Consider the following 21,390-nt stretch of genomic DNA (forward strand, 5'->3'; position numbering starts at 1 on the left):
GCATTTACTCTTTCACCATCGTGCCAGGCCTCGGACACAGGAAAAGGTGTTACAGGGACAGTACATGTATTGTGAGGGTGCCAAATTGAAGTGAAACTTAAAGTTGACCTGAAGTCTTTCACAGGTCAGGAAAATATAGACAAATGTACCCTGTATGTATTTAGGGAGTTTAATTCCCCCTCATTTGTGTCTAATCACAAATTGTAATCTGACCTCTCCCCTGTGTCACATGACTACCACGGAAGAGATGGCAGATAAGCATATTTGAAAGCACAGGCTGTTGACAATAGGTCTGCGTTCATAAACCAGGAAGTAGAAATAGTGCAGATGTATTGCAGGATTTGCATCAGCTGTAACAATGTTTTTTGTTTAAAGGTTATTATGCTGTTTTGTATCTTTTAGAGCAGAGAGGAGTTCTGAGTTCAGGTCCGCTTTAAGTGAAAATAAAGTGAAGAGATAAATAATTGTATCTAACCCCCTACTCCTAAAAAGGAATTTTTGGATATCCCAGTTTTATGTTCTGTTTAAAAACTTAAGAAAGCAGATTTATTGTTTTGTCTCAGCTGAATGTAACAGTCTGTCCCTGTGTCTCAGAGTGTTCAAATATATGAACTATTGACCCTTTTTTATCTATCCTCTCCTGGCAGAGAACTGGGCTTCCAAGAGCAAAGTATTTTATGGTTGTAATTCCTTATCAGTAGTAGCCTGTTAAAAGGGGGATTACAGGTTTGTGTAGAAACAAAGTCTTCAGGAGACAGTAAAATATGGATTTTAATTCAACGTTATTGATCTCCATAGATGTTCAAAAATCAATAAGGTACAGTTCTTTGGTACATCAAAATGATGATTAATGATTAAATTGCTGTGTAATCTGTATATATATATGGAATCTATTGTCTGTAGTAATCTTCTTTGAGTGTATGTATGTGTGTATATGTGTCTGTCTGTAAAAAGAATGAATGAATGTGTGTGTGTCAGAGACCAGACCTTCCTGCTGGTTTCTTATATATATGTTGGTCCTCAGTATTACTACTGTTCTGCCTTCTAATTGGACCAGCAATAATGCTACGATGTAACTTTTGAGTTCTTCAACTGCATATCGTTAATATCATGACCTAGGGTTGAATCACGTCACACAACAACCAACTGTTGACTATGAAGTCAAGATACAATTTCTACAACCAGAAGCCTAGCTTGACAGAGATCTATTTTCTACACTTCTAATTATGATGATTGGTCTTGACATCTGTGACCTTAAATTCCACAAGGAAAGGAACACATGCTCAGCAGACCTTTAAATGTTCATTCTAAACCTTAGCATGATATACTATATATCTATTAACCAATATTGTATAAGTATTACTATAATAAACAATAGCTTTGATATCTCAATCACATGACATCATACAGATATAATTTCTCATCCGGCAGGGCCCTTAGCCAAATGTAGAAATCAAAATCCGTCAATGATATATCATTTGATTAAAATCTCAAAACATTCAACATATAACATAGCCCCACTGGGTCCAGACTGGAGAAAAACTGACTGTTGCATAGTAGATTATTAACACTTTCAGTAAGAAAAAGAAGAAAAGCACTACAGCATATTTATGTGTGTGCGATGTACTGTACATACACATGTCTATCTTATTATGTCACGCAAGGTTCTCTTTAAATCGGACCTGAATTCAGAATGTCCTCTCTGCTCTAAAATATACACAACAGTAATAATAACCTGTGCTTTCAAATGGGCTTATCTGCTTATCTGCCATAGGCAGTCATGTGACACTAAAATTTGTGATTAGACACAAATGAGGGGGAATTAAACAGGCTAAACTCTCTAAATACATACAGGATGCATTTCTCTATGTATTTCTTCAGTCCTGGCAAGAGTTCAGGTCCACTTTAAAGAGGCCCTGTCAGAGCCGGGACAAGGTCCTCCAGCACCCAAGGCTGAGACACCAAAGTGCGCTCCTCCGTCCCTCCACCCCAGCCGGCACACACTGATTGCTATTAGATTAAGAGGCACCCCAGGGCCCCCAACACCTTTATCTCTAGTTATCTGGCTTGTAGTCACTTCCATGTATCTCCTTTTCTTATTTCTTGCTGCTTCAAACTCAATAGGGGAATGACAGCTGAATGAATTGTGCGCCCCCTCCTACACTGCGCCCTGAGGCTGGAGACTCTCCAGCCTATGCCTCGGCCCGGCCCTGGGCCCTGTAGTGACATATATTAGGATTCAGTAAATTTCCAGGATACCTGCTTTTACATGAAATATCCTGGCTTCAGCATCAAATACACTTCCTATATATGGGTATATAGCCCTGTCCTCCCGGTGATGATGAACACTAAGTAATATTGTAAAAAAAAATAAGCAATTTTTTTTTCATCTGGTTATTTTCAGTACCGACCCTCTTTAATGTGTTTTTTTTATTACATATAGATTTTAATTCTGCTTTAAAAATGGCAAGAATAAACATTGAACAAGATTGTTTATTCAATGGCAATCTCCATTACAATAGATGGATTTTCTGATGACGTCAGTGCATTGCGCAGATCGCTTTACTAATATCCTGAACCATTTTTCTAAGACGAACCATCGGCTTAAAATCACACATTTCTTAAAGCCATTATCTTATGTCTCTGGGTGGCCTTATTAGCTGATGATAGGAATTTAACAAGAGCAGAGCAAAGCGTCTCTTGTCCATGGAGATCTATTAGATTCCATTTGTCATGTTCCTGGTGCAGATTATGTCTGAGTACAGAGTACAAATTCCCATTAAATCAAAGCAAGTGTGCACTTACAGGGAACCAGACACAAATATATATATGTAATTAGGCAAATGGGATATGATGAGCTGTAGGGCATTGTGGGACATAGTATGGGGGGTTGTCAGACAGTGAGAGGACAGCACATCAGTCTCCCTCCTGTTGTTTCCTATAGGCATGGCATGATGGATGGAGCAGCACCAGGATACTCAGAGCTGTTTCTGGGCATAGGCTGTCTAGGCAATGGCTTAGAATGCAATCTGGTGCACAGAGCATTATACCACACCCTCTGTACTAATGTCTGTAGAGCAGAGCACATTACATTGCACTGTTTTGGTGCCCTGTGATGTATTCCAGCTATACAGGGTACGCTTGTAGTGTATGCCAGAAGTTTAATATCTCTTGTATTACAATTCTTGGCTGATGCTACTCCACTCATCCTCTACCTTTACCCTCTTCATAGAAGGTGTGTATGTATGTGAGGGGAGAAAGGGGATCACAGAAAGGGATGTCTTGTCTACCGTCTCAAATAGACAAGAAACAGCCCTGAAGATACAGAAAGGTAATAGCTGTGTGGGAAGTAGCAGTGTGAGTCATGTGACAGTTTTGTATAAATGTTATCAGTAATGGGAGCAGGCAGCAGACAAGACCACTCTCAAGCTCACACTGTAAGTGCTGGCTTTCAGGAAAGCAGGTGTTCCGACAGGTGCATCTGGGTGCTTTTAACAAAATAAATGCGCATGCACATGCATGATTACTGTCACCTGCAGAGATCGGGACTCAATCCCTTGGATGATAGTTAAGAAGCAAGTTCTGTACAGACACATCTCCAGCCCCTTCTGCAGCAATGGAGAGAGTGGAGGGAAGGACAACATACGGAGCATGAGGGAGAGATGCAGGTAAGAGGGGAGAACAATGGACTCAGCCAGCGTATGGACGAGATAATCTGCAGCAATCCGGAACTCTTGGTGACACATCGGCGTGGGGGTGCATTAAAGGCTGTTGTACACCGACTAGATACTTGGCAGAGGAGGCCTGAGAACCATCTAGTGTGTGTACATGGCATTAAGGATACCCGAGGTGACATGTGACATGTTGAGACAGACATGTGTATGTACGGTGCTAAGCATACAAATAACTAGGTTGTTTCTTTTTTTGCCTGAAAAAGTTAACATTTAGGTATGCAAGTGACGTTTCTCTCGAGTCGGGCTATAGCATGACCTTGACTGATGAGGGAATTACAGCCATACAACTCTTTCTCTGCTGAGTACAGCTTCTGAGAGCGGGAGATATATAAGAAAAAAAGTCAATAATTCTTCTATTTTAGATTCTAGGACACTGAAGGACTTTGTCAGCATGTGAGGCAATATAACATTAAACATTATTTTCTGCTGCTACATAAAATAATACTGTAGGATATCTAAAAAAAAAAAAATCATTTTTAGGAGTAGGAGGATAGATACAATTGTTTATCTCATCAATTTATTTTCACCTTGGATTTCCTTTAAAGCGGTATAAAACCCTGACATAATATTCAATAAAAACATGTGTTTCTACTTTTTATATGCCATACGGTTATCACATTTGCTTTTGTGCATAAGTATTATTATTCATTTAGAAATTGCAAGTTCTCAAAGTACAGTTTTTTTGTTCTGAGAGCTGACATTGCATTTTATTCATAACTGGTTTATTCATCTTGAATTTTGAGCAGAAATGCTTCCTGAGTGTCTGACTGTGTTCAGGAGTGTCTGCACTTTCAGAGAAGTATTTACTTAATTGTATCAAGTGAGGAATGTAAACACAAGATAACATTATCTCCAGTTTGGATGCATCCAGCTTTCTCTAAGGGAACTTGTAAATCCTGTGTTTAACTAACTGAATGCTGTTCTAGTAAAAAAAAAAAAGGGTGGTAGTATATAATATGCTGTAAATAATCTTTTACAGCAAAGAAGAAATACTGGGTTTCATTCTGCTTTAAGACACTAACAGTAAAGATAGCAAAGGCAGTTTGTTTGATGTATGAATACAGGTACACTTTGATATGCAGTCATAATAATATAATACTTCTCTACTTCTGTGATGGGGCGAAAAAACAACTAATCACATATATTTTATGTACAGCCCTATTGCAACTTCTCTTCCACATCTCTTAATAAAGATCAATCTAGTGATATATTACTCATAAAGATGTTAATATGTGATAACCATTTAGTCCTGCACGTATCCATTCACATTCTGCTAGCCTTGAACAGATTGTAATTTTGTGTAATCATCACAATGAAACAATAGATCTCACGTCTGTTCACTTAGCTGTTGATTAAGTCACAAAGGCTACAGCTGAAGTAAAAGCTTCATACAGAAGGGGCATTGTTGGGAACTGAATTATATCTCCAGATAACAATAGGCTACACAGCAGGAGGCAGTGATGTTCTCATCTGTCCCACACCAAAGAGATGGGTTATACCATTCAGTGTTTACAGATGGGAAAGAAACTCTTTGAAGAACAAAGATATTTAGGTGAAGAACTTGCCCTTTCACCACTTCAGTTGTGCAGACTGACTATTAATAATGAAACAGCTGGAAACAGAGGCGCCTAAATAGAATAAAATATGCTAAAAAGGCTTTAAAAAGGAGGTAGTGGTGGACTTACCTCCTCCAACAAAGACTCAGAAAGTCAAGATTCAGCATAAATCAGACTTTAATCAAAAAGCTCCAAACAAGCAATGCGTTTCGCAGGCATTCACCCCCGCTTCTTCAGGCAATAAAAGGAGCAACTTTACTGAGCTCAAATCCAAAAATAGCACCTGGAGGTTTAACTGCTTCCAGACCGAAGCAGTACAAATCTACGCCCTGTAGGTGGTGCTGAAGCTCTGATAGGACGTACATTTTACTGCTTCGGAAAAGAGGGCCCCTGCCGCGACGCTATCTCCCCGTCGCAATTTTCTCACCTGTCTATATGATGGCAGAGTTGTGGGACCCGCTTTCATTGGCTCCCTACCACCTGACCACCTTAAAGGGAACCTTAATTGAACAGGGGGTAAAGAGTTTTACTTACCTGGGGCTATTACCAGCCCCCTGCAGCAGTCCTGTGCCCTCGGCGCCGCTCTGGAATCCTCTGGTCCCCCGCTGTCACTTAGTTTCGTTTTTGACGACTCACCAGTCGCCGGCCGCCATGCGTATTATTGGACGCATTCACCAGTGCAATTAGCGCTATTGCGGACCGCAACGCGTACAAAAATACGCATTGTCGCATATCTACACGTGCGGAATGCGGCAACGCGTATTTTTGTACACGTTGCGGTCTGCAATAGCGCTAATTGCATTGGTGAATGTGTCCAATAATACGCATGGCGGCCAGCGACTGGTGAGTCGTCAAAAACGAAACTAAGTGACAGCGGGGGACCAGAGGATTCCAGAGCAGCACCGAGGGCACAGGACTGCTGCAGGGGGCTGGTAATAGCCCCAGGTAAGTAAAACTCTTTACCCCCCGTTCAGTTAAGGTTCCCTTTAAGCCAATCCCATTGGCTTACATTGATGGACAGCGTCAGGAGCCAATGAAAGCGGCTCCTGACCACCTGGCAGCGCTCTGCCGTCATAGAGACGGTAGAGAGAGGGACCTGCAGCAATGGGAGAGCTGTGTGACCAGCGGGAGTTGCAGGTATGTGCAAAGTGTATATATACAGTGGTGTGAAAAACTATTTGCCCCCTTCCTGATTTATTATTCTTTTGCATGTTTGTCACACTTAAATGTTTCTGCTCATGAAAAACCGTTAACTATTAGTCAAAGATAACATAATTGAACACAAAATGCAGTTTTAAATGATGGTTTTTATTATTTAGTGAGAAAAAACCTCAAAACCTACATGGCCCTGTGTGAAAAAGAAATTGCCCCCTGAACCTAATAACTGGTTGGGCCACCCTTGGCAGCAATAACTGCAATCAAGCGTTTGCGATAACTTGCAACGAGTCTTTTACAGCGCTCTGGAGGAATTTTGGCCCACTCATCTTTGCAGAATTGTTGTAATTCAGCTTTATTTGAGGGTTTTCTAGCATGAACCACCTTTTTAAGGTCATGCAACAACATCTCAATAGGATTCAGGTCAGGACTTTGACTAGGCCAGTCCAAAGTCTTCATTTTGTTTTTCTTCAGCCATTCAGAGGTGGATTTGCTGGTGTGTTTTGGGTCATTGTCCTGCTGCAGCACCCAAGATCGCTTCAGCTTAAGTTGATGAACAGATGGCTGGATATTCTCCTTCAGGATTTTTTGGTAGACAGTAGAATTCATGTTTCCATCTATCACAGCAAGCCTTCCAGGTCCTGAAGCAGCAAAACAACCCCAGACCATCACACTACCACCACCATATTTTACTGTTGGTATGATGTTCTTTTGCTGAAATGCTGTGGTACTTCTACGCCAGATGTAATGGGACACGCACCTTCCAAAAAATTCAACTTTTGTCTTGTCGGTCCACAAGGTATTTTCCCAAAAGTCTTGGCAATCATTGAGATGTTTTTTTTAGCAAAATTGAGACGAGTCGTAATGTTCTTTTTGCTTAAAAGTGGTTTGCGCCTTGGATATCTGCCATGCAGGCCGTTTTTGCCCAGTCTCTTTCTTATGGTGGAGTCATGAACACAGACCTTAATTGAGGCAAGTGAGGCCTGCAGTTCTTTAGATGTTGTCCTGGGGTCTTTTGTGGCCTCTCGGATGAGTTTTCTCCGCGTTCTTGGGGTAATTTTGGTTGGCCGGCCACTCCTGGGAAGGTTCGTCACTGTTCCATGTTTTTGCCATTTGTAGATAATGGCTCTCACTGTGGTTCGCTGGAGTTCCAAAGCTTTAGAAATGGCTTTATAACCTTTACCAGACTGATAGATCTCAATTACAGTACTTTTGTTCTCATTTGTTCCTGAATTTCTTTGGATCTTGGCATGATGTCTAGCTTTTGAGGTGCTTTTGGTCTACTTCTCTGTGTCAGATACCTCCTATTTAAGTGATTTCTTGATTGAAACAGGTGTGACAGTAATCTGGCCTGGGGGTGACTACAGAAATTGAACTCAGGTGTGATAAACCACAGTTAAGTTATTTTTTAACAAGGGGGGCAATCACTTTTTCACACAGGGCCATGTAGATTTGGAGTTTTTTTTCTCACTAAATAATAAAAACCATCATTTAAAACTGCATTTTGTGTTCAATTATGTTATCTTTGACTAATAGTTAACGGTTTTTGATGAGCAGAAACATTTAAGTGTGACAAACATGCAAAAGAATAAGAAAACAGGAAGGGACAAATAGTTTTTCACACCACTGTATATATATATATACTGTGTATATATATATATATATATATATATATATATATATATATATATATATATATATATATACAGTATATGTATATTCATCGGTAAGCAGCGGTTTTCGGTGCCAGCAGTCTCTGTTCCTTAATCATTTGAGCCTTTTGGACGTATCTGCTACGTCCAAAAGGCTGCAGTGCACTCCCACGGCCGATCGTGCACGCCCCCGCACGCTCCCATGCCGCCGCCCATTAGCCCGGAGATCAATGAATGGGAACACAGTTCCCATTCATTGATCTAAGTCCCTATTAGAAAGACCAACAGCTTCTATGAGAAGCCAAAATCTTTTTTAAAGTAAAAAAAAAGTTTCACATCCTCCCTTCACTTCCTGTATGTGAGAGCGCTCACTTGCAGGACAAAAAAAAGACTGAGGCCATCTTGTGGCCAAATAGTAAAACTACATCTACATACTTTTTTTTTAAATATACACATTCAATTACATTTAAAATTAACTGTTTACCTCCCACACCTTAAAAAAAACAAAACAAATAAAATTGTTAACTAAAAAAACTAAATAAAAAAATTACAATAAAAAAAAAACATAAATAGTTACCTAAGGGTCTGAACTTTTTTAATATGCATGTCAAGCGAGTATATTACTATTATTTTTAAAATTATAAGCTTGTAAAAAGTGATAGACGCAATACTGAAAAAATGCACCTTTATTTCCAAATAAAATATTGGTGCCATACATTGTGATAGGGACATAATTTAAATGGTGTAATAGCCGGGACAAATGGGCACATAAAATACGTGGGTTTTAATTATGGTAGCATGTATTATTTTAAAGCTATAATGGCCGAAAACTGAGAAATAATGAATTTTTCCATTTTTTTCTTACTATTCCCGTTAAATTGCATTAAGAAAAAAATAATTCTTAGCATAATGTACCACCCAAAGAAAGCCTAAATGGTGGTGGAAAAAACAAGATATACAATTAATTGTGATAAGTAGTGATAAAGTTATTGGTGAATGAATGGGAAGTGAAAATTGATCGGATGCATAAGGTGAAAAACAACTGAAGGTTGAACTGGTTAAGGGGCCAGAGACTGCTGGTACACAAGGGGTTAACATCTATGGAGAGTGACATCTTAACCCGAGTGGGGTCGGGTCTAATCTCCTCACCTGCCCATTCAGTGGCTTCTTTGGTGGTAACCCACCCTTATGAGTATTATTTCACTACGTGTAATATTGGAGATAGTCAACATCCTACACTATCAGGAGCTCTCAATTGTCTCCCTGTGCATCTTATAAAGGTGCATATTAACAGTACAATTTTTTCATCAGATGCTATCTTTTGATGCACTTTATACAATGGAATTGTAAAGAAAACTAGGCAGTGTGTGGCAAGAATCATTGTAAAACAATTCTATGGTCGATTGGGACAGAAAAAGTTATTGATCCGAAAGTTGGATTTTACCATCAAATCTGTAGAGAGAAAATGCCCTAATTGACCCGTTTGTGGGAACAATCAATGATTACCTTCCTATTACGATCCTAAAATGTGTGTCAAAAGATCGCATCTGATGAAAAAATTGTACCAGTAATGGGCACCTTAAGACTGACAATTGAATCTGAGTTTCAGAAGCCCAGCTGATAGCACCAACTTCTTCCAGTTCCCTTACTGCAGCTATTTCAAATCCTAAATTTGAAAACAGCTTTAAAGTAGAATTGAATATCCATTGGCCCTAAATAAACTTACCTCTCGCGGGAGATGTTCTCGAACCTTAGTAATAAAATACGCCTTCAGCTCACAGCAAGCAGAAAAGTAATCAAAATGTCCCAAAATTACTTCAATTTCGTATTACCATTGTAACCTACTTTTTTACTTGCTAGGAGCTGAAAACTATTTTGTGGAAAAGATAAAAGAAAAAAAAATCCCCTTTTAGAAAACTCAAGAGAGAAGTTTATTAAATCATGGTTAGTGTTCATAAAGCATGATGAGTTACAGAGAAGGCCGCAGACATTGGAGGGAGGCAATATTGACATTATTACAATGCATACTTGCCTGCTGTCAATATCCTTTAGCTATTGATGTGTCACCCTCATTCTCACGCATTGCACATAGCATAGGTCAGAATCGCCTGGCCCCCATATGCCACTTGGTCCCACCAGCTCCTTAACCCATGTGATGCATCCCCTTGCCTGCTTCCTCCCTCCAGGTGACCACACCCCTGGCCTGCTTGTTCCCTCTATGTGACCACACCCCTGGCCTGCTTCCTCCCTCCAGGTGACCATACCCCTGGCCTGCTTCCTCACTCCATGTGACCATACCCCTGGCCTGCTTCCTCCCTCCATGTGACCATACCCCTGGCCTGCTTCCTCCCTCCAGGTGACCACACCCTTGGCCTGCTTGTTACCTCCATGTGACCACATTTCTAGCCTGCTTCCTCCCTCTATGTTACCACACCCCTGGCCTGCTTGTTCCCTCCATGTGACCATACCACTGGTGTTCTTCCTCCCTCCATGTGACCACACCCCTGCCCTGCTTTCTCCATGTGAGCACACCACTGGCCTGCTTCCTCCCTCCATGTGACCACACCCCTGGCCTGCTTCCTCCCTTCATGTGACCACACCCCTGGCCTGCTTGTTCCCTCAATGTGACCACACCACTGGTGTACTTTCTCCCTCCATGTGACCACACCCCTGGCCTGCTTTCTCCATGTTAGCAAACCACTGGCCTGCTTCCTCCCTCCATGTGACCACACCCCTGTCCTGCTTTCTCTATGTTAGCAAACCACTGGCCTGCTTCCTCCCTCCATGTGACCACACCCCTGGCCTGCTTTCTCCATGTTAGCAAACCACTGACCTGCTTCCTCCCTCCATGTGACCACACCCCTGGCCTGCTTACTCCCTCCATGTGACCACACCCCTGGCCTGCTTCTTCCCTCCATGTGACCACACCCCTGGTGTTTTTCCTCCCTCCATGTAACCACACCCCTGTCCTTTACCTGCATGCAGACAGAGAGAGACACAGGGGGGCATTGGTTGAGTTTAAATTGGGGAGCAGCGGAGGAGATTTCCTATCTCTAGTTTACTGGTGGAGCCAACCTCTTTCCCAGCCATTGCCTAAGATGGAGTAAAGATTCACCCCTTGCAGCCCCATGCAATATACAAGAGGTACAATAATTTCCCATTGATCACAAGTGCAGCCATTGCCCCCCCCCCCCCCCCCCCTCAATATGAATTGATATAATATATATAATAAAGTCCATGTATAAGTGTTGCCATTATTTATCCCAATATTATACTTTTTAATTATGTCCCCATATAACAAATGCAGTGTTACAAATACAGTCATAATGCACCTTCTCCCTGTTTAAGTGGTAGGCATCAGCAGGAGGGTGGTTAAGGTGAGGCATTGGGGGTGGGGGGGGATTAAGTGGTAGGCATCAGCAGGGGGTGGTTAAAGTTAGGCATTTGGGGGTGGGGAGATTTAGGGTTAAGGTGGCCACTAATCACCCAATCTTTTTGATACAATTTTACCAATTTTAATTTTAGTATAAGGGTAAATTGAGTGAATATATTAAATGGATAACGTGGGCAGTACCTTATATTACATAGCAGGAATGGTAAGATTGGATAAAAAAGATTGGATCATTAGTGGCCACTATTAGGCATCAGCAGGCGGGTGGTTAAGGTTAAGAATGCGGGGGGGGGGGGGGGGGGAATTAATTATTAGACATCATTTCGGCATCATCAGGGGGGTGCTTAGAGTTAGGCATGGTGGGAGATGTAGGGTTAGGTATTGGCAGGCAGGTGGAGGGGGGATTAACCATTAGGCATTGACAGGGGGGTGGTTAAGGATAGGCATGGGGGGGGGGGGGGATTTAGTGCTAGGCATCAGATAGGGAAACGGTTAAGGTTTAACATCGGCAGACGGAGGGTTAGATTTAGTTGTCTCCACTTTACCAATGAAGGATATCTGTAAATGCATTGATATTCTACATGCCGGAATTGGGAGCCCAAATTTCCTGGCGCCTCTTTTCCATTCACGTCTTACTACTGCAATGCTGCATAGTCATATGTAGCCCCGCCCTCTCTTTGATGACTAGCTTAGGCTAGCTTAACTATGTGTAATTCTCCTCCCAGAGCACTCTGGGAGACCGGGCATTATTTTCACTGGCTTTGGAATTCTCAGAAACAAACATTCCGCAGAGCTGGACGTGGCTAAAGATTCCGCCCCCAGTGATACATTTCAGAATAAAAATCAGGGAGAGAAAATATTTTACAATGGCCAAACACTGACTAAATAATATGTAAATAAATATTGTAAACTAATAAACCATTTTATTTATTTTGTTATTTTCACTAGTTCCTCTTTAATTAGGAGCTAGAGATCAGTGGCGTAGCAATAAGGGATGCAGAGGGGGCCACTAGGGGCACTCCTTCATCCATCTTATTAGCTTTTCATTGGTGGTATGCTGGTATTGAACACTTCTATATGTGCATTGAGCAGTGGTAATCCTTAAAGGACACCTGAAATGAGAAGCATATGGAGGCTACCATTTTTAGTTCCTATAAAACAATACCGGTTTCCTGGCAACCCTGCTGATCTATTTGGCTGTAGTAGTGTCTGAATAACACCAGAAACAAGCATGCAGGTAATCTTGTCAGATCTGACAATAATATCAGAAACACCTGATCTGCTGCATGCTTGTTCAGGGTCTATGGCTATAAGTATTAGAGGCAGAGGATCAGCAGGACTGCCAGGCAACTGGTATTGCTAAACCCTCCTGGTGGTTTATTAAAATCCGCCAGGGGGCAGCAAAGCCTTTTTTTATTATTTTTATTTATTTTTTGATAGCCGCTGCTCAGCGGCATCCCCCCAGCCCCTCCGATCGCCGGAGAGGAGATCCCGTTCAAAGAACAGGATCTCCTGGAGGGCTTCCCCCATCGTCATGGCGATGGGCGGGATTACGTCATCGACGCCGTGACGTCAAAGGGGACTCCGATCCACCCCACAGCGCTGCCTAGCACTGATTGGCCAGGCAGCGCATGGGGTCTGGGGGGGGGGAGAGGGGAAGGGTAAGCTCGGGCTTACCGCCAGGAAGGTTAAAGGACATCCGAGGTGAAAATAAATTGATGAGAAAAACAATTGTATCCCTCCTCCTTCTCCTAAAAATGACTTTTTTTAGATACCCCATGGTTTTATTTTATATTTAAATCTAGCTTTTAAGTTTTTACGGTTTCATTGTCTCTGCTCAATGACACCTTCATTGAAAAATGCTAGAGCTCAAATCTATGAATTATTGACCCTTTTTATCTTTTTTCCTGGTCTCCGAAGCCATTTACTGACCAGGAAGTATTTTATGGCTGGAATTACTAATCAGTGAATGTTATGCTATAGTGGACCCAGTCCAACTTGGTCCCGACCCAGATAGAAACTGTCATTTGCATACCTGATTTTTAACTCTTTTAGGCAGAGAAAGAAAAAAAGGAACACAGCCTAGTTATTTGTGTGCTAGGCACTGTACATACCCATGTCTATCCCATCATGTCACATGTCACCTCAGTTGTCCTTTAAAAGGAAATACATATGGCAGCCTCCATATACTTCTTACTTCAGTTATCCTTACTCTAAATACACCTCTCTAACACTACAGCTGTCCTTGGTAGGTTTTGGGGCTGCATATCAATACAGTGCTTGGGGCCCCATGTAAAACTCGTATTGGGGCCCCAAGCTGCTTAGTTACACCACTGCCCAGATCAACGGATTCTTACAGCACATAAATTTGCTGCTCAGAGAACAATATAATGTGAATTGTATAAACCGCTAAACAAGGAATTCTTTCTGCTGTGAAGCAAGCACACGTGAAGACATGAAAATGAATAAAAATTCAAAAATTAATGATGCTTGAAAAATATACATGTACATAAAAATACCACCGCCAACTTCACGTATAAAAATCACAGTGGTGATCGTACTGGAGTGCTCTAAATGATGCAAATGAGATGCAAATTGGAGGCATGAGTCCATTACATGATAAGAACAATCCAGCACTCCAGGCGTTCTATAATTATAGTTATTTATTGTAAATTATTTCAACACATGTAATTCCAGCATAAAGAACAGGATCCCTGCAGAAGTTAGAAAAGTAATGAATGCAACTAAACATCATTTGGTTTGTTCAACCAGACTGTGAGGTTATAATGATGATTGCACAGAGGCCACAGTCATTCCCTGTAGCTGTGGCTGGATCTGGGGGCTTGTGTACACATTGATGGTTGACCTTTGCTATGTGTGATCTGTGCAGCTGCACATGGCACCATTAATACAGTCAGAGGGTGGCGCTAACTAGCCCCCTTCTAATGACTCAATGAGACACTAAGCATTCCGTCTGAAAACCCCCAAACTACTGACTCCAGCTAGCAATGTAGTGTGCAGTCTTTCTCCCATTTTCTGTCCTAATGTTCGGGCAGGCCAACCAGGAAGCCACCTGAATCACGTGATTCAGGTGGCAAAATCTAGGGGGCGTGTTTGGACAGTTTGGGCCACATGGCACCTGCCTCCTCTCCGCTTTCCAGTCTGTTTTCCTGGCACACACAATACCCTCCTCATTCACGCATCCCTGAATCCCATCCTCATTTGACCGGTGGCATCTGCAGCGACCAATCAGGCGGGAGTGTTGGCACCGACCAGCCAATCACGCCCACCCGCTGCTCCTTTTTCTAACTGTTGCTGATGGTCTCACAGGGGAGGGGGACCACGGCACCATCATTTGGCCAATCACTGCACTCGATCAGTAGCAGATAGGTCACTGCTACTGACTGAGCGCAGTGATTGGCCCAATGATGGTGCCGTGGTCCCCCTCCCCTGTGAGACCATCGGCACCAGTTAGCAAAAGGAGCAGCAGACAGCTGTGATTGGACAGACTGGCTGAGTAGTCGCGTGACAAAGCTTCCCCTCTGACTGGCCATGGTGATGGGGTTTATATGGGCGGTATACATGACAGGGGTAATATATATATATATATATATATATATATATATACATACATACATACATATATATACATATATATATATATATATATATATATACATATATATATATATATATATATAGGAAGGGGGGTTGGGGTCAGCGCATCCTCCAAAATTCACTTCAGGCAGCAGAAAGTTTAGATCTGGTCCTGCTACCGCTTCACTAGCTGTCATAGCATCCCTGGTGTATACAGATCGATATTCACTTTTAATCTGATCAGATGATCAAATTGTCTGAGAATACCAGTAAAGAAATGACATAACAATTACGCGAAATTACGAATGGATTACACTAAATTAGTTGTATGTTCAAATTGTAATTACGTGTGGCCGTAATTGCGAAAATGTATGCAAAATTCTGCGTAATTGTAATTAGCAGATTACGATCACCACTAATAAACAGAGGATGGGTGGACTGGGGGCACTCCAGACTGACGTGATGTCACAGTGGCGGTTGGTAACATGCCCACTTATCTTTCCCAGCACTCCTCAGTGTGAGTTTACCAGCTGCTGACTATCTAGCATTGAGCTATGCTGGGGAAACAGTGGTAAAAAGCAGCTGTGTACTTAATTGCCTTGTATTTAGCTTTCTTTTTTGCTGATGAAGTACATTGTTGGCATCGGGAAATGTATGAAACTCTACCTTCAGCTATGAAATCTTCATGCTTTATAAGTGTGGGGAAGGGAGGGAGGGATGGTCTTTTTTTCCCCAAATATTTTTTTTTCCAGAATAAAAGGTGGCCATCTGTTTCATTTCATAAAGTTGGGAGCTGTGAAAAGCCATCTCCTGAATATCAGCCTTTGCAATTCAGATCTGGAACCTTTACTAAATCCCAAACTAAATGCAAATACAGGCGACGGTGGGGCAGATTCATCAAGGCAGATGAAAAGTAAACAGGAGCGGTCGTCCAAAGAAACCAATCAGGGGGGAGCCTAATGTCTGCAATGCCCAGGGGAGGAAGGGATGCACTCACTTAAAGAGAAACCGTAACCAATAATTAAACGTCATCCCAATCAGTATCTGATACCCCCTTTCCCATGAGAAATCTTTTCCTTTTCACAAACGGATCATCAGGGGGGCTCTGTATGGCTGATATTGTGGTGAAACCCCTCCCATAGTGTTATGTCAGGACCATGGTTCTGACATCACACAGTGGGAGCCTTGGTGCATTGTGGGAAATAACAGCAGTTTACAGCTGTTTCCAACTGCCAAAAAAGCAGCATCTCCTTCCACTGACATCACCTGCCAGCAGTAAAAATGTCACCATGTGATAAATGCCAGAATGTAAATCAGGGAGAGGAAATATTTTACAATGGGCAAACACTGACTAAACCATTTATACCTAATTATTGTAAAATTGAAGCACTGTTTATAACATTATTTTCATTGTTGAGTTCCTCTTTAAACCTCAGTAAGTTAACAGTTTTGTTGAAGGGAACCTGAAGTGGGCCAAACATTAAAGAGGAACTTTAGTGAAAAGGGGAAGAAAAAAAAATTAATCAATTGCAAAGTGAGAAGTTAAAAAATAGAAGAGATAAGAAGAACGTATTTATTTTTGCCATGTAATTTAATCATGTTGTTTGATCCACAATGAGCCTGCACGTAATTATCTTTACTACTGGCAGCCATGAAAAAAACAAACAGCACCAACTGCCATTATTTATAACCAAACACATCACCTAACTTCGCGATAGGCTAAAAGTTTTTTTTGTTTTTTTTAATAAATATACATATGCACAGAGGAGATACTGGTTGCTTGGCAGTTGGAAACAGCTGTTATTTCCCCACAATGCAACAAGGTTCACAGACAGGTAACTGTCAGGACCATGGTCGTGACATCACACTGTGGGAGGGGCTTCACCACAATATCAGCCATACAGAGCCCCCTGATGATCAGTTTGTGAAAAGGAAAAAAAATTTCATGGGAAAGGGGGTATCAGCTACTGATTGGGATGAAGGTTACATGAATCTTTGGTTACAGATGAATTTTTGGTTACCTTTCCTCTTTAAGTTAGATATCTACCGTAGTAGAGGGGAGCCCCTTGATAGTCCATTGGCTTACCCCATCACCCTTGACCCCACCAATTTTTAACACTATCAATAGATTGTTACTACATTCTACATGGAGGTGGTAAAATTGATCAGTGACTGGCCAATCAAAATTGAAAGTGTGTACCAGGCTTTACATGCAGGGGCATGGAAGCTCCAGTGTGTTTTGTTTTCCAAACAGCATAGCGTTGTTATGGTTGCAAAGAATTGACATCTGCGCATACTGGCCATTTTAGAAAGAAGATTCAACCAGCTGCAAACTGAAGTGCGAAAGTAATTTTAATAGGATTAAATTACAACAAGTTATAGCAATTATGCATATTATATCAACAGTTTAATGGAAATGGAGTTACACTTTATTACGAAGTCTGCAGGATGTTACAGATCATTATTAAATTAGAAATTCTTCTTAATAGGAAATTGCAGCTAAGAATAGCAAATCAGTATAGAATCCCTCGGTATACGTGGATACAGAAGTCAGCACGGAGTCAAGGACGGCCGCGGAACGCTGAGACGTGGGACACGCTGACGCTATATGCGACGCCGCAGCACAGCAAGACATTACGGCTGGCTATATAGGACATGGAATGACAAGTCTAATGCGGCCAGGGTGTCAGCTAATGGGAGTGTGTGACATCCTATGGAGGGACAAGTGACAGGATAACAATCGCCCCTTTTAAAGATACAAGGATAGATGACATGATGAAGGTAAATGCACTTGAAGGGGGAGGAATAATCTGCGCAGAGAGAAAGACAGTATAATCACTATCAGAGAGGCCGGCCACTGTACAGGCCTGATACCATCTCTACAGGGGAACATGGTGACAAGCCATGAAAGAGCAGCCCTGAGCGACACACACATATCTCAGTAACACTGTCCAGCCCACAGTCCTGGGGGGGGGGGAAGCTGTACATAGTCACTGTACATATCAGAGCTGTACATAGTCACTATGCAGGCAAAAGGTACACTGCACATAATACTAATTATTGTTGTTGTTATTTCTATGTATTTGATTGCAAGAACTACTGACACAGTTCCCTGCTTTAGAGAGAAAACTGCACTAATCTCATCCCTAACTGTATGTCCTCTTAAAGAGAAACCGTGGGCAAGGATTGAACTTCATCCCAATCAGTAGCTGATACCCCCTTTACCATAAGAAATCTATTCCTATTCACAAACGGATCATCAGTGGGCTCTGTATGGGCTGATATTGTGGTGAAACCCCTCCCACAGTGTGATGTCAGGACCATGGTGCTGACATCACACTGTGGGAGCCTTGTAGCATTGTGGGAAATAACCTCATCCCCCATAAAGAGATGGACTAGTCCAAAAGCTCATTTTACTCTGTAAAAAAAACGTACTTCTTATTTGTCTGTGTTTGCACATATTTCAAATTTTCGCCATAGTGCCCCTTTTAAGACGGCTGACTACAAGCAACGATCATTTATTTTGAATGACCACCATGACAGATCACAACACAAATGATCGTTGAGATTTTCGCTAAAGTCAATGCCGGATTTTACTAAACATATAGTGTGACCATATAAATAATCATTCTCGTCGGCTTTTCGTGTTTTCGTGATGTTGCCAGATGAATCTGGGAATGATAGTTTGCGGATTCCCAGATACAGCTGTCTGTGGGAACTTAGCATAAAGGGAAGGTTCAGGGACTAACAAAAAAAAATAAAAATCCATATCCACTTACCTGGGGCTTCCTCCAGCCCATGGCAGGTGTCAGGAACTGACCCGCAGCACGCCTGCGTATACGGTTCCCGACTGCGGGTTTGACCAGATCAAGCGGGGAGCAGCCTTATTCGAGCTAAAACAAGGCTGGGACCCCTCAGAACACCTCTCACTGCCACCACTAGCGGTTCGCTAGACACTTCCACTCTGCTGTCGAGTCCTCAGCGCGCAATCCGCGTTTTCGTATTCGGGTCAGCTTTGCACTTAGGCCGAATACGGGAACGCCACGCACCCACACACACACACAGTTGCAATATTACACTGTAGTGAAGCAAGCCACTAACAGTCGTTCCGAACGATACTGTTAGCCACTCAGCTGTTGAGCTACTCGCCCTGGCGTTTTCGTACGTTGGGTCAGCTGCACGCTTTAGGCCAACGTATGACAAACGCCCCACACACAATGCAATTACAATCTTATACGGTAGTGTCGCTCAATCATACAATCAGGCACGGACTTATACACACTTCAGTCTCTTCTAGGCTATGAGTGTTATAGTAGTACAGCAGAAGTCAAGCTTATTAAATAATATTATACACAATCGCTTAAGCGCGCATCCTATTCAATATAAAAGTCCACAAAACACTATTCAGGAGTTTTTCAAAGCTGTTCTCATATGCAGTTTCTCGGTCTCTTCTACCGCCAGTACAGCAGAAGTCAAGCTTATTAAATAATAATTTAATATTCCAGGGAAACAAGTGGAACAATGCAGAACAGAATATATACAAAAGATTACAAAAACAAAGTAAAAAGTTACAAAGATAAAAGTTACAAAAATACACACCAAGCAATTTGCTTACCCAAATACAGGGATCCAGATAGAAGAACCTTGGGGTTTTGTGAACGGACACAGCTCTGGCTTGGCCAGGAGCCCCTTAGCTTGGGCCGGGAGACCAGCTGCAGCTACCGTCAGAAGAGGACTGATTTGAGGTATCTGTCCCCTGGTTTTTATAATGAAATATTTGCCTTGAGGCTGTAAGCCTGTTTGGACGGGGGAACTAGATTTAAATACGTCCTTAGTCATAATTGGATTTCCAGAGATCTAACATCCACATGTGAAACATGTACTATAGCCCACATACATGAAAAGACTTCCCTAGTCCAAGTTACAGGTGACAACCTCATTGTTGACAGTATTTCCTAGCTGATCAAAGATAAGGATATAGTTTTCACCTCCACCACTAATTTAATTTCCTCACAATGAAATAGTGTTTAACACACATGTCAACTTTTGGTGAAGAGACTCTTCCTGACTAGTCTAGAGTTCTTCACAATGCTTTAACCGCCTTCCTCAACAGAAGTGTAAATGTTTCAAGTGTCAATGACTTCAACACTTCACTTCTGCCATTGTCTGATTACCCCAGCTCTATTCACTGAAGTCCCTTTAGATGCAAATGTAGTATAGCCAGATGACCATCGCTTCAAAGCAGAATACACATGTGAGATATAGCAGACAAAGTAGACAGAAAAATGACAGAAATATGATCGTGTATTCCCTAACATCATCAGCACCCCAATATATCACCACAGCAGGCAGGAGGTGCCCTTGGCGCCGCCCCGCTGGCTCCCGATGGCCGACCCGACCTGGCCAGGCCGGCGGCCAGGTCGGGCTTCTTCTGCGCTCCATTGTGCGTTTCACGCCGGCGCGCTGACGTCATCGGACGTCCTCCGGGCTGTACTGCGCAGGCTCAGAACTACTGATCCTGCGCAGTACAGCCCGGAGGACGTCCGATGACGTCAGCGCGCCGGCGTGAAACGTACAATGGAGCGCAGAAGAATCCCGACCTGGCCAGGCCGGGTCAGCCACCGGGAGCCTGTGGAGCGGCGCCAAAGGCACCTCCTGCCTGCCACGGGCTGGAGGAAGCCCCAGGTAAGTGGATATGGATTTTTTTTTTTTTTTTTTTTAGTCCCTGAACCTTCCCTTTAAAGGTGGTCATACACTCGTTAGATTAGCAGCAGATAGATCATCAGATAGAACTCTGATTTTCAATAGATTTCCAATAGACAGATTTCCAATAGATTTCCGTATGAAATCTGTTGAAAATCGATCTGATGGCATTTTTTGCCATCACATTTCCATTAGGAATCCAATTCAAAATGATAAGCAATCTCAACAGCTCTTCCTAAATTTTCCAACATGTCACATCGATTGAAATCCATTGAAATCGACTGAAATCGGCCGCAAATTGATCGATTGGTCAATCGATTTGCGATTGATCGTTTTTGATTGATCGATCGGTCTATTATCGGCTGCCAGTGGCATGTAGTGGTTAAACAGATAAGGAGAGATAAATCAAGAGATAAACAAGAAAGATAGCTCATTCAGAATATCTTGGTCACAAATCACCCCTACTTTCGGAATGTTTATAAAGGCAGCTTCCATCTTTCTGTCATTACAGGTTCATTTCCAATGGATAATTGTAGTCTCTACAAAGCCAATGTGTGGTGAAGTGAGAGTCGAGAAGGGGTTAAACTGCTCAGTAGCATGAG

At 42.2% G+C, this 21,390-nt stretch overlaps 1 protein-coding gene across 7 annotated transcripts in view; it reads right to left on the bottom strand.

Annotated features, from left to right (window-relative positions):
* Positions 1-21,390, bottom strand: part of GRIK5 (glutamate ionotropic receptor kainate type subunit 5) — a 793,047-nt gene that overhangs the window by 401,703 nt on the left and 369,954 nt on the right. The gene's annotated exons all lie outside the window — the stretch shown is intronic.

Source organism: Hyperolius riggenbachi, chromosome 6, assembly GCF_040937935.1.
Source record: "Hyperolius riggenbachi isolate aHypRig1 chromosome 6, aHypRig1.pri, whole genome shotgun sequence".
In the NCBI taxonomy this organism is placed as follows: Eukaryota; Metazoa; Chordata; class Amphibia; order Anura; family Hyperoliidae; genus Hyperolius; species Hyperolius riggenbachi.